This window comes from Palaemon carinicauda, chromosome 15 (genome assembly GCF_036898095.1).
Source record: "Palaemon carinicauda isolate YSFRI2023 chromosome 15, ASM3689809v2, whole genome shotgun sequence".
NCBI classification, from domain to species: Eukaryota; Metazoa; Arthropoda; class Malacostraca; order Decapoda; family Palaemonidae; genus Palaemon; species Palaemon carinicauda.
Window position 1 is genome coordinate 18,397,251 of NC_090739.1, and position 15,000 is coordinate 18,412,250.

The 15,000-nt window shown below is 34.3% G+C and overlaps 1 protein-coding gene across 1 annotated transcript in view; it reads left to right on the forward strand.

Moving 5' to 3' along the window:
* Positions 1-15,000, forward strand: part of LOC137654243 (zwei Ig domain protein zig-8-like) — a 690,582-nt gene that overhangs the window by 120,539 nt on the left and 555,043 nt on the right. The window contains exon 4 of the mRNA XM_068387873.1: positions 7,159-7,225. The gene's annotated coding sequence lies outside the window, so the exon portion shown is untranslated. The remainder of the gene's footprint in view (positions 1-7,158; positions 7,226-15,000) is intronic.

The following is a 15,000-nucleotide window of genomic DNA, read 5'->3' on the forward strand; positions in this document are numbered from 1 at the left end:
ACATCGATATCGGAGGAACAACAGGTGGGCAAAGGGATCATCGCCTCTCATGACAGCTCTGTTCCGAGTCGGGAGTTGACACACACACACACACACAACAGGTCACTCATTCTGTTTTATGTCCATTTGTTTTTCTCAAGTGAAAGGGGGCTTACTTTCGTTCGCGAGTAGAGTATCAGTGATAATGGTATTACTGATACATCAGACCCATTAATATTGCAACATCTTTTTGAATAACGATTTCAAGTTATCAGACTTACAGATTATTTTATTATGGTGTACGCTACCCGTCAAAAATGACGGCTAAATGTTTAGATAGATATGCTCATACTCGTACACAAAGATTCAACCCTTCCCACCCTACCCTCTTTCCTAACTACAACACGGCAGTTGTGGTTTCAGAGTGTATCTCTTGGGGTAACCCCTCTCACCAGAGTAGGACCACTTGGTCCCTCCCTACCCTAAGGACGAGGAGAGACCGAGTAATTATCTGTCTGATAATGCCACTGAGTGTTATGAGAAATATATATATATATATATATATATATATATATATATATATATATATATATATATATATATATGTATATATATATACACTGTATATATTATAGATGAACATTAAGAATAACAGAATGGGTGCCTAGAGATTACAAAAGAAGCGGGGGAGGAAGAGAAGACGGTGGATTGACGAACTAAGAAAATTTGCTGGTGTGACCTGGTATAGAAAGACCATAAACAGACGGAAATGGAAGAACATGTCTGAGGCCTTTGTCCTGACACTTGCCCCTTATTAAATGGGAGATACAAATTCATAATATCAAATGTATGCTAATATCACATCTGTGAATCAATCTATTAGAGTCGATCTTGGTATTCCTTAGCAACCTGCTCACCACTCCCCGACGACGCCACACATCACGAATTCGGTTCAGGGAACCTTATATCCAATCACTTATTTTCCTTTGACGTTGATCACATTTCACCGGGTCGGAGGAGTAATAATGGGGATTTCTTACTTTTCTCATCAGTTTGTGTTTTTTATCGTACAAAAGAACCTGTGTGTGTACCTATGCATATATAGACGGGCATCTAAGGGGGGTGTCCGTGCACCCCCCCCCCCCCTGTACTAAATGAAATATGGTTTTCTAGCTTCCTTTTGACATCCTGAATCTCATTTCAGATGTTAACAGGAGCGAAACTAAGGTCAAGTGGTAGATATTGAGCTTTAAATCAAAGATTGCCACGGAAGCTAAAAATGTGAAAAAATTGGGTATTGATGTGAAAATATGGGAAAAAGCTTTGAAGATAGCATGTATTTTATCATAATTTGTACATTGAACGTAATTGAAGCATTATATAAATTTATTGCTTTAGTTCACTTTAGCATACTTCATATTTGCTGTCAGTTAAAATAATTTTCTATATGAGATAAGTAATTTTTTCTTCAAATATGTAATCATGTAATTTTCCTTTTGCGGTTGATGCTGATTTTTTTTTTTTAAGAAGAATTAAACTAATTCAAAGAAGTGATATTCCCCCAAAAATTGTATATCATTAATACTCCGAAAATCAAACATGGACCATTTACTGCCTTTTCAGATATCAGTAATGCCAGTGAGAGGTTAGCCCATTTACATCAGGTTTGAGATCGTCTTGTGGCAGAACCTATGGAGTCTGCCTGTAGAATGACTGAAATATGTCAAGGAATTCTGTAGGAAGTTCAGGAAAAAGAAGACTACCACTGTGGATGTTACTAGCGATAATGAATTTAAGTTGATTTTAGTCACTCTAACCCTTGATCAGTCAAGCAATATCTGTTTGAAAAAGCATAATTCAAAGGAAGAAGGTTGTTAAGATTTTTTTTTCTTTTCCTCCTTGTTGCTTTTTTGCAGCAAGTCAGATAAAACCTCCATTGTAAAGGATATTTCTACTAAGCAGGGAACAGCCTCCTTTGAGTGAGGTGGGTGGCAGTGGATTCAACAGATAGCAGAAGGTACTGGAAAAGTAGCTATACTGAAACCAGCGTAAAACAATCAAATTTAGAGGCTTCACCTAAATAGAGGTTAGAACATGTTAAGTATATTTATTCCTCCAGCATGTTCGGCATTAAGAACATCTTTTTCTACATCAGGCGGCATTGGATTTCCAGAAGAGAATAAGTAAAATCAGTTTTTGTTTAGAATGCTGTATAGATTAAGAAACCCATTAAGTGAGCAAGATGTTATACCAATTTAAGTTTATACCACCAAAGGAGAAACTTAAATCTGCCATGTCTACCATACAAATTTTGGTTATTTTTCTTAACAGAATAAATTAGCATGCAGATTCGCAGAGTATGATCCAAGAAAGACTTCCCAAATAGAACTGTCTTGCCTAACATTCCACTTTGAACCTTCTCTTGAATGTCAGGTAGCCATCCGAAATTCAACGATGGAGGGATTCTTAATATTATCCTTACTGTATTCATTCATTAGACTTGAGAGACCTTGGAGGAGAGCTACCTGTTTTCAGTATATGTTGAGAGAATAAGCTTTTCTATAGCTTCACTTAGTGTTTTCAAATACCAAAGAGATTTATTGTAACTTTTCTCATTCAGAACTCCTTCAACACAGCCACTGGTTGTAAGGTTTCTTTAATGAGGGCTTCGGAATATCCTGAGCCTGGTTTTTCATGACAAAGCATGTTAGGGCACAATTCATTTTGTATGGAAGGTTCTAATTAGAATAATGTTGTATCTGTAGTTTTCGGGATTTTTTCCATGTGATGGTCATTGGTTTCATTACAGCACCTAGATTAAATGTAATAATAGTATACATTTGCGGTATTTGTTCGGTAGCTTTATCACACCGATGAAGCAGCTATTTTACCATGTATTCAGAGATGGGGTCAATAGTAGACAGATAGAAATCAGTAGTAGTTAACTTGTCCTGCTGCTGCAGTAAAGTCACACAAATGATACTACTTTTTTATCTGTGCTACTTTCTTTATGACATAAAACCCAGATGAAGAATACTTTCATTACTATGATTAGCAACATTATTTTCAGAAGACTGGGCATTGGAAGATAATTCCATAACAGGACCTATTTTCTTTTAAATATGAAAGGGTATTAGAGATGTAGGTTTGCTTATTGCAGTGAGTGTTGTTTACTTTGATCTAGACATGGAAAGTAGATTAGTATGAAAGGGAAATTGAATATCCCCAGGATTCACTTTCTTGAAGCATGATGCCAACGGTTACATTGAAGAATGACCTTCCACGGATCCCAATAAGAAGCTAATCAAAATTGTCCCCTTCTGAATAAAACAGGACATTTACAGATGTCACTACACAAGAAGTGAATAGTGATGATGTCTGTTCCAAGGCTTCTGCAACGGCTGTTCCCAACTCCATTGAGAAACAATAGCTCTCACAGTTACCTAGTCTGTTCAGCAAGGTGAGTAGCTTCTTCGATAAAGATGTCTTTAAAGTTATGCAAATAAGATATGCTTCAGAAGTTTCTAATCTCCATTCGAAACGGCTCGTCAGAGATTTTGACCCATGGAATAGATGAGCCTTTCTGTATGATATGAGAGGGCTCTTGGAACACCATATATCATAAAGCTAAGAGATTTATTAAGAGTACAGGGTATTACTTCATAATTCACTTGTAAATCACTTGAAGGTGGAGGCCAAGGGAGCTCTTTGCTTTTGTGAAATCCTCGAAGGATAACACCTTCAAGGAGCAGTGCACAAACATTGGTAGCATCCTTTAATGCAATTTTGTAAGATCCATCAACAGAGATGCTGGAATTACACACCAAGTAGAAAGGCCATATGTAGTCTTCTGGTTGTATTTTGGTAAATGGAGCTGTGGTCCAAGGACAGGATAGATTTCAAGTTTATGCTTCAGTTTATCAGCACGATGATTTGGATCTGCTTATGGAATCTCATCTAGCTTAGAAATATATAGTAGACAAAGTGCAGAAATTTGAACAACTTTACCACAAATCACAATATTATCCTGGATGTAAATTACAACATGTTCTAAGCTGGTTTCAGTACTGTTACTTTTCCAGTACTTCTGCTATCCGGTGAATCCACCGCCACCCATCTCACTCAATGGAGGCTGTTAACTGCTTAGTAAAAATGTCAACCTTTACAATGGAAGTTTTATCCGACTCTTTGCAGAAAAAGCAGTTAGAAATAAAAGATTTTCTCAGCAACATTCTTCCTTTGAATTTTGCTTTCCCAACAGATATAGCTTGACTGATCGAGGGTGAGTGTGACTAAAAGCGATGGACATTCATTATGAATTGCTGGTAACATCCACAGTGGTAGTCTTGTTTTTCCTGAACTTCATTCCGGATTCCTTGAGCTATTTCAGTCATTCTAGAGGCAGACTCCATAGGTTCTGGCACACGAAGATCTCAAACCTGATGTAGATGGTCTAACCTCTCACTGGAATTACTAACATCCGTTAAGACAGTAAATGGTCCATGTTTTATTTTCGGAGAATGAATGATATATAAGTTTTGTTTTAGATATCAACTCTTTGAATTAGTTTAATTCTTTAAAAAAGAAATAACTTTCAGCATCAACCGATAAAGGAAAACTACATGATTACATAATTAAAGAAAAAATTACTTATCATATAGAAAATGATTTTAAGCGACAGCAAATATGAATATGCCAAAGTGAACTAGAGTAATAAAATTGTTATATAACGCTTCAATTAGCTTTCATGTATAAATTCTGATAAAATTTATGGTGTCTTCAAAGGTTTTTCACTTTTTACCATCAATGCCCAATTTTTAGCTTTGATATTAAGCTCAATATCTACCACGTGGCCTTAATTTCGTTCCTGTTAACATTTGAAATGAAATTCACGATGTCAAAAGGAAGCTAGAAACCCATATTTCATTTAGTCCGGGGGTCGGGTATACAGTACTTAAGCCCCACTTAGATGCCTGACTAATATGCATACTGTATATAGATTTAAGTGGTTTTTCCTGACATATGTGCATTTGTGAGAGTTGCTTTCATTAATCCACAAAACTGGGAAAAGGCTTAGTAATGCTAAGCGAATCCTGAAAAAAAATGTGTAGTCGCGAAAGTCGAGGTAATTGAAGTTAACTTACTTGCTGACACACACACACACACACACATATATATATATATATATATATATATATATATATATATATATATATATATATATATATATATATATATATATATGTATGTATGTATACACGCATATGTATACATGTATGTATAATGTATGAATGTACATGCATATAGAAACATTGAAAAACTAATATGTTTTAACCAGTAACTGAATACGTTTCTTTCTTCTATTTATGATTAGGCCCATTTGGTTGAGAGATGAAATGATTGAAGTCTTCTATGGGAATCACATCAAAATAGTAACTCACTGAGATAGGTAGCCTGGGATTTTCTTTTGAAGAGGGTTTTCCTTTATCGAAATCATGTCAATCGCTTCTCTGGCCTTTTGATATATTCAGATCCGCTTTATGGAAACTTTTTTTTTTATTTGTCAAGACCTTATTCGTTGAAACGAATAAATGTTACGTATTTACCTGTAAAATCAATCTTTTAGATACATGGAAGCTCTTTGAATATTTTATATTATAGTTTGGAGGTGAATATGTCGGATATTAACCCGATGCGCAATATATATTTCTTTTCCTTAATTTTCCAAAGATAAAACATTAATTTATGTAGTAACATATTTAAGAGTAAGGATTATTATACGTTAATTGGTTTAAGCCTTGTTACTTGGTGCACTGATTTCCCATCTTAAATTTCGTTTTAATTATCATTTTTACTTTGATGATAGATTGCTTAGAAAAGCAATTGTTCACATAGATAGGATTTCAAAACTTATCTTGAATGCAGCAGACTTCAGAGATATGCATAAATCAAATAATTAATAGGTCTAGAAATTCAAAAATATGAGAATCATTAAAGCAAATAAAATTTTTTCTTGAATGCCATTGTAGATATCTAGCTTACTGTAAACAGGAACATTGAGACACGTTTGTCAAAATGCTATACTGTATTAATAATGCAGCCAGAAATGCATATACTTCAAAATACAATACGTTTATAAAAACTGAAATGAATTGCGTAGCATTATTAATTATGCAAATCCTTGGCTTTATAACCTGTTGGACGTTTTGGTTTATACTTATAAATGTTTTGAGCATCACTTGATTTTGTTTCCTTCAAAATTTTACCATCATTATTCAACAGGTCTAGAAATTAACGAAGGCTAGAAAGATAAAAGTGATTATAGCTGATTTCAATCCATTGCATCCAATGCATCTGGTTGCCTTCTTGAAGTTTTTAAAGCTCATTCCTTATAAACACTTCTGATCATTTCATGTTCAACTTCACCAATTTTCTCCGTTTGACCGCCCTTACATAACTTTAGTTCTTTTACATTGACAATTGATGAGAAAATTGCCAAAGACTATAATTGTATATTGGAGTTTCCATTGTTTGTTTATTCATGCAGTAAATCTAGAAATATAGAATTGATAAAGTCAAGTTTATTACCAAAGTCATTTATAGTAAGGTGAAATTAAATAAAGACGATTTTCTTCAATAAAATGTTTTACCTTTTATAAAGTGCCACTGAGATCTGGATGAAAAAACATCTTTTGATTTTAATTGATCCGCCACAACCTTGTGGAATTTTGATGTTAGAAAATATGAGCTACACGGTTTTTATATTCTTAATGTAGGATGCTGCAAAACAATTGCTGAAGTTTTAATTTACCGGGGGATGCTTTAAAATCTAAGAGGAGAGTGTTTAGATGAATAATTTTGTTGGATGTATTTCAAGCGACAACACGATTAGCTGGTATATTCATCATCGCTTTTTACTTTTCTGGGCTACTTCAACAATTTGTATTATCCTTTGCACACGCACAAACATACGGAGAAATATCTGTATGACTAATATATATATATATATATATATATATATATATATATATATATATATATATATATATATATATATATATAGATATAGATATATAGATATATTACTTCAACTTTTATTGAAAATTATACGAATCTCTTTCACTGCTTCAATAGTTGTTGTTTGTATATAGATATTCAATTTGACATCTGATTTTTCAGATATTTCTGCTGAGACGACGTTTCCATGGCAAGAGCATAATGGCGTTTAAACACCGCATGGATTGAGGTAAGTACCAATCAAGACACTACGCTTATTATTTTCTCCCATATATGTTGAGTATTAGATCTTGGTTGAATGGCTTTCCCAAAAGGTTAAATGGCTTTCCCAATATGTTTTTGATGGAATTCCAAAATTTATTTGGATTTTTCTAGTAGTTTTCTTGATGTTTTATCTACGTGAATCTTGAAATCAAGAATTTCTATAACTGACTGGTTCCTGAAAGAAAATTTGACCACCGTTTTTTATTATAAAGACAAGCGCTTCCCTCTTACTTTAAGTGTTATGGTTACTGTTGTCGTTTGTTATAATCAGCGTAGTGGGCTAAGTAGTTTGTAGGATGTCAAGGAGAAAGTTCACCGGTGAAAATTTTCTGAAGCTCCGTCGTCTCCTTCGAGAAACTCAAAAACGCAATTTGTTCATTTTCTCGACTTTAGGATATTATTTTTTATATACCTTTTCACATCAAAAAGGGAGATATGCGTGTAGCTGTTATTCTATAAGTCAGTCGATAAGAAGAACATATTAAAACTCAGTCATGTAGACATATAAACGGCGTTCTCTCTCTCTCTCTCTCTCTCTCTCTCTCTCTCTCTCTCTCTCTCTCTCTCTCTCTCTCTCTCTCTCTCTCTCTCTCTAAAATGGGTAAACGTATTCAAGAGTGTGTAAAGTTTGTAGGAAATTAAGTTTTGTGCCTTTTAGGTAGAAACTGGGCATTTCTTCATCGGTGGTATATATATATATATATATATATATATATATATATATATATATATATATATATATATATATATATATATATACATATATGTGTGTGTGTGTGTGTATAGTTGGTTTGTTAGTTCATTCAAGAGATGCTATTTATTCGAGTGGTTCACCCTCTTTAGATAAACTAACAATTGGAAATTTACTTGAAGAGGGATGTTGTTGGCCCCCGAAAGCATGTAAAGAACTGTGTATAAACAATCTTAAATGATCTGTTACCAAATATTAAGGTTCTATAAATATAGATTTATATATTCTCTGCGAGTTTGTTTCGATATATATATATATATATATATTTATATATATATATATATATATATATATATATATATATTTATTTATTTATTTATTTATTTATACAGTATATGAACGGATATGTATGTATGCCTGCAATATTTGTATTTCTTCTCTCTAACTTTCTGCCAAATTTGCCAATGGTCGTTTTCCAGTGCATTTCTATTTCTAAAAGTGGCATTATAGAATACAGTATATATTATTGAATTTTTTTTTTTTTTTTTGGGGGGGGGAAGTCGTACATTACTATTTAGCAAATGTAAACTGTTTTGAATTTGTTATCCCAGTTCTAATGTATAATAATTTTGGTGTGTTTTATAAGAGGCTTTCGTAAATGTACACTTTCATCAGCAATTACTAACAATTACATCATTACATTTTCGAGATAACGTTCCCCCTGTTCCAATTTACTTCCTTCAATTAGTATTAGTTCTACTTTGTAAATGCACTAATATTTTTATTTAGAATTTCATTGCTCTTGTTATTAAGAATGAATGAATGAATGATTTGAAGTTCTCTGGCATCCTGACATCGAAGGACTTGTCATTAAGAAATGTATAAGCTTATATGGATAGATATTCCCTCTTAGGATGTTATTTATGAATTAAAGTGATAGATTTACTCATAGCGCCGAAGTTCTTGATAATGTCTTGAGGAAAGGAAAGGGCATTATCACACCCATTTGAGGTCCAACAAAACAAATAAATTCTTATTTTCTACCTCTAGTGCTCAGGACCTTTTAACTTCCTTGGCATTACTCTCTCTCTCTCTCTCTCTCTCTCTCTCTCTCTCTCTCTCTCTCTCTCTCTCTCTCTCTCTCTCTCTCTCTCTCTCTCTCTCCCACACACACAGCATGGTGCTATTATCGTTCTAAAGATTAATGGTTATGAAAGCCGCTAAAACAGAAAAACAATTTACCGATGATGAATATATTCAACAAATTGTTTAGGTAAACAGTTGAAGGGAAGCGTGGTAAAACTAACAAAAGGTCGCTTGTATTTTAACCTAATGTTTTCAGATGGTAAATTGTGTTTTCTATTTTTGGACATCTCAACAACACACTGTTATGTTCGCTAGTCTACTTATATTATTATTATTATTATTATTATTATTATTATTATTATTATTATTTTTATTATTATTATTATTATTATTATTATTATTATTATTATTATTATTATTATTATACCCACGTCACCGTTTTGAAAATCTAAGTGTTTGGATAAGCTACACAGGATAATTATGATAATAAATGATTATGATGATATTGATAATCCTCTTAGTCTTCATCATCATTATAGTGGAATAACAGATAAGCTTCAAGTATTTGAATGAATATGTTCCAAACTTCACGTTTAAAATCTATAAAAAGATGATTATTCTTTTTAGAAGTTAGCAAATCAGATATTTCATAGAATTTTAAAATTCGAAGTTTGGTAATATATTTAAAGCAATTATCTCATGTATTGAAATTTAAGATAATTTGGGAATAGAATATTTTAGGATTTTTTTTTTAAATCAGTAAAATTCAGACCTCGACACAAAAATATTTTACCCTTCATTTTATTCTATTCTTCCAGACTTTGACATAAATGTTTTAATAATATGCATATATGCACATTGTTATATACAAGCCATCTATCACATATCACATACTGAGAAATATACACCCCTGAAATTCGAAATATGATTACCTTTAGAATAACTTACACTCAAGAATGATTGCATATCATAATTGCATTTAACTCAGCCAGGATTCGAACTTTTGCCCTTTAGATGTCAGTACAGGAGGAGTGCTTTGGACCGAGCAATTGTCTCTGTCTTCCCTTTAAACCCATAGATGTGCACACTAGAATTACGCTATGCTAATCAGTCACTCTTTACTAAAGCACTCTGCCAATAGTGTTCTTAGGCAAGCCCTTGTCTCTGTGGTTTTTCTCTAACCCCAAGTTATACTCCTAGGAAAGTATTATGATCCCAACAGTTGTCCCTGTTCTCCTAGTTCCATTCTTAAATGAGTACTGTACTATATTTGAACAATCTTTGCCGTAGTTCCAGTGGAATCCCTAGATGAGTACTTTTGGCTGAACAGTTGTTCCTTTGTTCTTGGATATCCTAGAGGAGTACCGTGTCCCAAGATGTATTCTATACTTTTTTGAATCATAGGGGGGATTTCTCTGGTGCTGAACTATTGTCTCTTAACTCTCCTTGGAAAATCTGCAGTAGCAGCCTATTTTGGTCTAAACTGTTGCTTTTGGGATCACTGGAGGTGTATTCTGGCTGAACACTTCGCCTGTGCTCTACTAAAGAACATCCAGAAGAGATGCCTCGGGTCAAACTCGCTCTGGTTAAGTCCTAAAGGAAGAATTAGTGCCGCATAATCTCCTGTATGGTCCCTCTGAAACATGAGAGGATTATTCTGGACCGATCAGTTATGCATTTATCCCTTGTAAGTCTAAGAGGATTAAATTGAGGAGAACAGGTACTCGATTCTTTCTTGGAATCCCTAATGGAGTACTCTTGGTCAATCAGTTGCTTTTGTCCCCCTCTGTAACCATTAGAGCAGCATTTGGGGCCTAATATTCACCCTCTAGCCATTAGAGCGGCATTCGTCGTGGCCTAATACTTCGCCATCTAATCATTAGAGCAGCATTCGTGACCTAATGCTTCACCCTCTAACCATTAGAACAGCATTCGTGACCTAATATTCATCCTCTAACCATTAGAGCAGCATCTGTGATGTAATACTTCACCCTCTAACCATTAGAGCATGATTGGTGGCCTAATACTTACCCTTTAATCAGATGAGCAGCATTCTTGGCTAAATACTTCACCCTCTACTCATTAGAACAGTATTCGTGGTCTAATACTTCACCCTCTAACCATTAGAACAGCATACGTGGCCTAATACTTCATCCTCTAACCATTAGAACAGCATTCGTGGATTAATACTTCACCCTCTAATCGTTAGAGCAGCATTCGTGGTCTAATACTTCACCCTCTGACCATTAGAGCATCATTCGTGGCCTAATACTTCATCCAAAATCCATTAGCACATCATTCGTGGCTTAATACTTCACCCTGTAACCATTAGAACAGTATTCGTGGCCTATACTTCACCCTGTAACCATTAGAACAGCATTTATGGCCTAATAATTCACCCTCTAACCATTAGAACAGCATTCGTGGCCTTCGTGGCCTAATACTTCACCCTCTAACCATTAGAGCAGTATTTGCGGCCTAGTACTTCACCACTATGCTCTCCTGAAAAAAACCCTAAATTAGTACTCTGGACGAAATAGTGACCAATGTGCTCACCTTAGACTTCGAAAAAGATTATTCTAGCAGAAACAATTCTCCCTGTGTTCTCCCATGAAGCATACAGAAGTATTAATTCAATGGAATCCCTACTATTATAGGGTAGTTCAAAGGCAGGGAAAGAAACGCTGGAATCAACATTCACCCAACTCCTGTCTCTGAAACCCCTAAAGAATACCCTGGGACTAATAATTGCCCTCATGGCCACAAGGAAGGATTTCCTTTAACTTCTTTCATTCGTATGATCTGATATCAACCAGTTACTTTGTATCTTTCATTTTGTTGGTTGAATGCATCCTCATTATCTCTTCAGTCTCTCCATGCCTGTTGGTTTGTGTCCATGAATTCTAGTGCCAGTAATATTTGAATAAATATATAAGGAATTTTGCTCTCAAACTTCCCTTTGTCAATCCCCATCTGCACTTTACACCTCTCCCTAACCTTGGTATTTTGTTTATGCATTCTCAAGTTCATTATTCGATGATAAAGACACCAATGTTTCAGATTCAAATAATTGAAACATACATTTCATCCACATAACTAGTTATATCTATAAACATTAACGCCAAGGTTAACATTCATCAAAGTATTATATTTAATTTATAAACAACACAAGCCTTATAAAGCAGATTGAATAGAGGCTCCAAAATTGCAGATAAGAAAGCCTAGAAATTAACAGGTAATAATACTAATTAGTAATTAAACTAATTGCATCATTATTATAGGCAACTTATGCATGGTATATATCGTAGATTCTATGATGTATATCACTTTTCATTATATTTTACCAGTAAAGCAAATAGTGAGAGAGAGAGAGAGAGAGAGAGAGAGAGAGAGAGAGAGAGAGAGAGAGAGAGAGAGAGAGAGAGAGATGCAGTAGTTTATTAAAACCTACCAAAACAAATATTGTGAAAAGAAAGAGAACATTTTATCCAGAAAACAGTGGAAAACGTTAGAGGTATAGAACTTGATGTTTTTTCTTAGAACTCATACCTTGTCCAATTACTAATTAAAAGGGGAAACATTGTTTATTCCAGTTTTAATTAAATATAGTTTTTCCAGCTCTAGAAAAAGGAACTTAGATGGTAAAGTTGACATACAAATTAATATTTCAAGGATTGAATGCGTCTACTATGGGTTTCACAGACAGTGCAAGTGCGATTTTTTGCAATTAATCTGTAACGAACAGTCGTATCAATACGAGATGTTGCTATAGGGTATTACACCCAGTGAGGAAATTTATAGGAGTATCATGAATCATTTATTGTAAATAATAAAGACTTTTGTACCTATACCAAGAGGCAAAACTCATTAGCCAAGCAAGAAAACGAACACCAGGTTGGAAGAGCTCCGCCTGCCGACAACCCCCTTCACCTCCAACCCCCATTTTCTTCCTCCCCTCTCCTTTCTTCCCTCACCTGCCCTACGTCTTTCCTTCTCTCTTTCTCTCTGAATGTTGCTTTGATTTAAACATATGTTTATACGATTTTTTTTCCTATCAATCTAATAATTATTTACATAACCAATACCATAGAGAGAGAGAGAGAGAGAGAGAGAGAGAGAGAGAGAGAGAGAGAGAGAGAGAGAGAGAGAGAGAGAGAGAGATGAGCAAACCAGTGAATAAAGCAGTCAGTCATCTGATAGGTAACAACCGATTGAATTGTTCCATATCTACAACAATAAATATTATAATTAGATAAGATAGATAGATAGATAGAGTGCTTGGTATAAAAAAAAATCATACAAAATAAGTTGCAACTTAAGCTACCTTCTCAGAAAGAGAGCATGAAGGGAAGGGAAAGAACGGAGAGGGATGGATGGCGTGGAGGTGGAGACAGATAGCTTGAAGCAGGGGGAGAGCAGGTGAGGGATGAAAGGAGAGGGAGGGAGGGGGTGGAGGTAGAGGTTCTGTATATTATTGTTCGGTTTTGTGACTGGATGATTGAGATTTTGCCCTTTGGCATAGGGGCAAGGGTCTTTATAATTAATAATTAACGATTCATTATACCCCTATAAATTTCCTCACTGGGTGTAATACCCTATAGCAACATCTCGTATTGATACGACTGTTCGTTACAGAATAATTGCAAAAAATCGCACTTGCACTGTCTGTGAAACCCATAGTAGTTGCTTCGAAAAAAAAAGAACGATATATTTTACATCATAAAATCTTTGAATGAAGTCCATAGCATTGCTAATTGCCAGATAAGAATGTAGAATATATAAAAGATTTTAATTTGTCAATGAAGAGAACATAAAACAATTATTGAAACACGCAATATGACCAAACCCAGTTATGAATATAGTTTTTCCAGCTCTATAAAAAGGAACTTAGATGGTAAAGTTGACATACAAATTAATATTTCAAGGATTGTATGCGTCTAGTTGCTTCGAAAAAAAAGAACGATATATTTTACATCCCAAAATCTTTGAATGAAGTCCATAGCATTGCTAATGACCAGATAAGAATGTAGAATATATAAAAGATTTTAATTTGTTAATGAAGAGAATATAAAACAATTATTGAAACACGCAATATGACCAAACCCAGTTATGAATCGTCAGCGGCCACTGTTTGCAAGTTAATAGCTGCGGTATAACGAGCTCCCATTCCACCAGTAAGCGCTCCAGTACATTGTCCACGTAGTCGGTATAATGATTCGGCGTCTGGTCAGACAAAGGTACAGACCGTGGTTCAGCCTTGATTTCGCTTGTTCCGAAGAATATCGTGAAATGTTGAATTCGGTGCTTGCTCTGTAGAACCTCTTCGCACGTTAAGTAAATTGTAAGGTCGAATTCATGATATTGTATATTTAAGAAATATATATATATATTTATGTATATATATATATATATATATATATATATATATGTGTGTGTGTGTGTGTGTATATATATATATATATATATATATATATATACACACACAGTATATATATGTGTGTGTGTTTGTGGTTGGTTGAGGTAGGATCAAATTGACCATGAAGAGAATATTTTATATATATATATATATATATATATATATATATATATATATATATATATATATATATATATATACATATATATATTAAGCTACTCCTCCCTACAGGAAACAGTTACCGCCAAAGTTATTATTCAACAGCTGATTCATGGATGAGCCTCTTGTGTAGTAAAATTTCCCAATACATTAGTCGCATATAGTTGCTTATCCGTGAAAAGAAGAGAAAGAGCTACAAGGGAACCCCTAACATTAGGGTGTAGGATGAACAGACTCTTGGCCGTGAAATGCCATCTTTATATAAATAGATTCATGCTCCAACACCTTATCAGAAGAGGTTTCTATACCAGACTAGTGGATCCCGACCTCCTCGAGTATGGAGTTTGTTTTAATTAAAAGGCATACGAAAAATATGTTCCTGATTTCT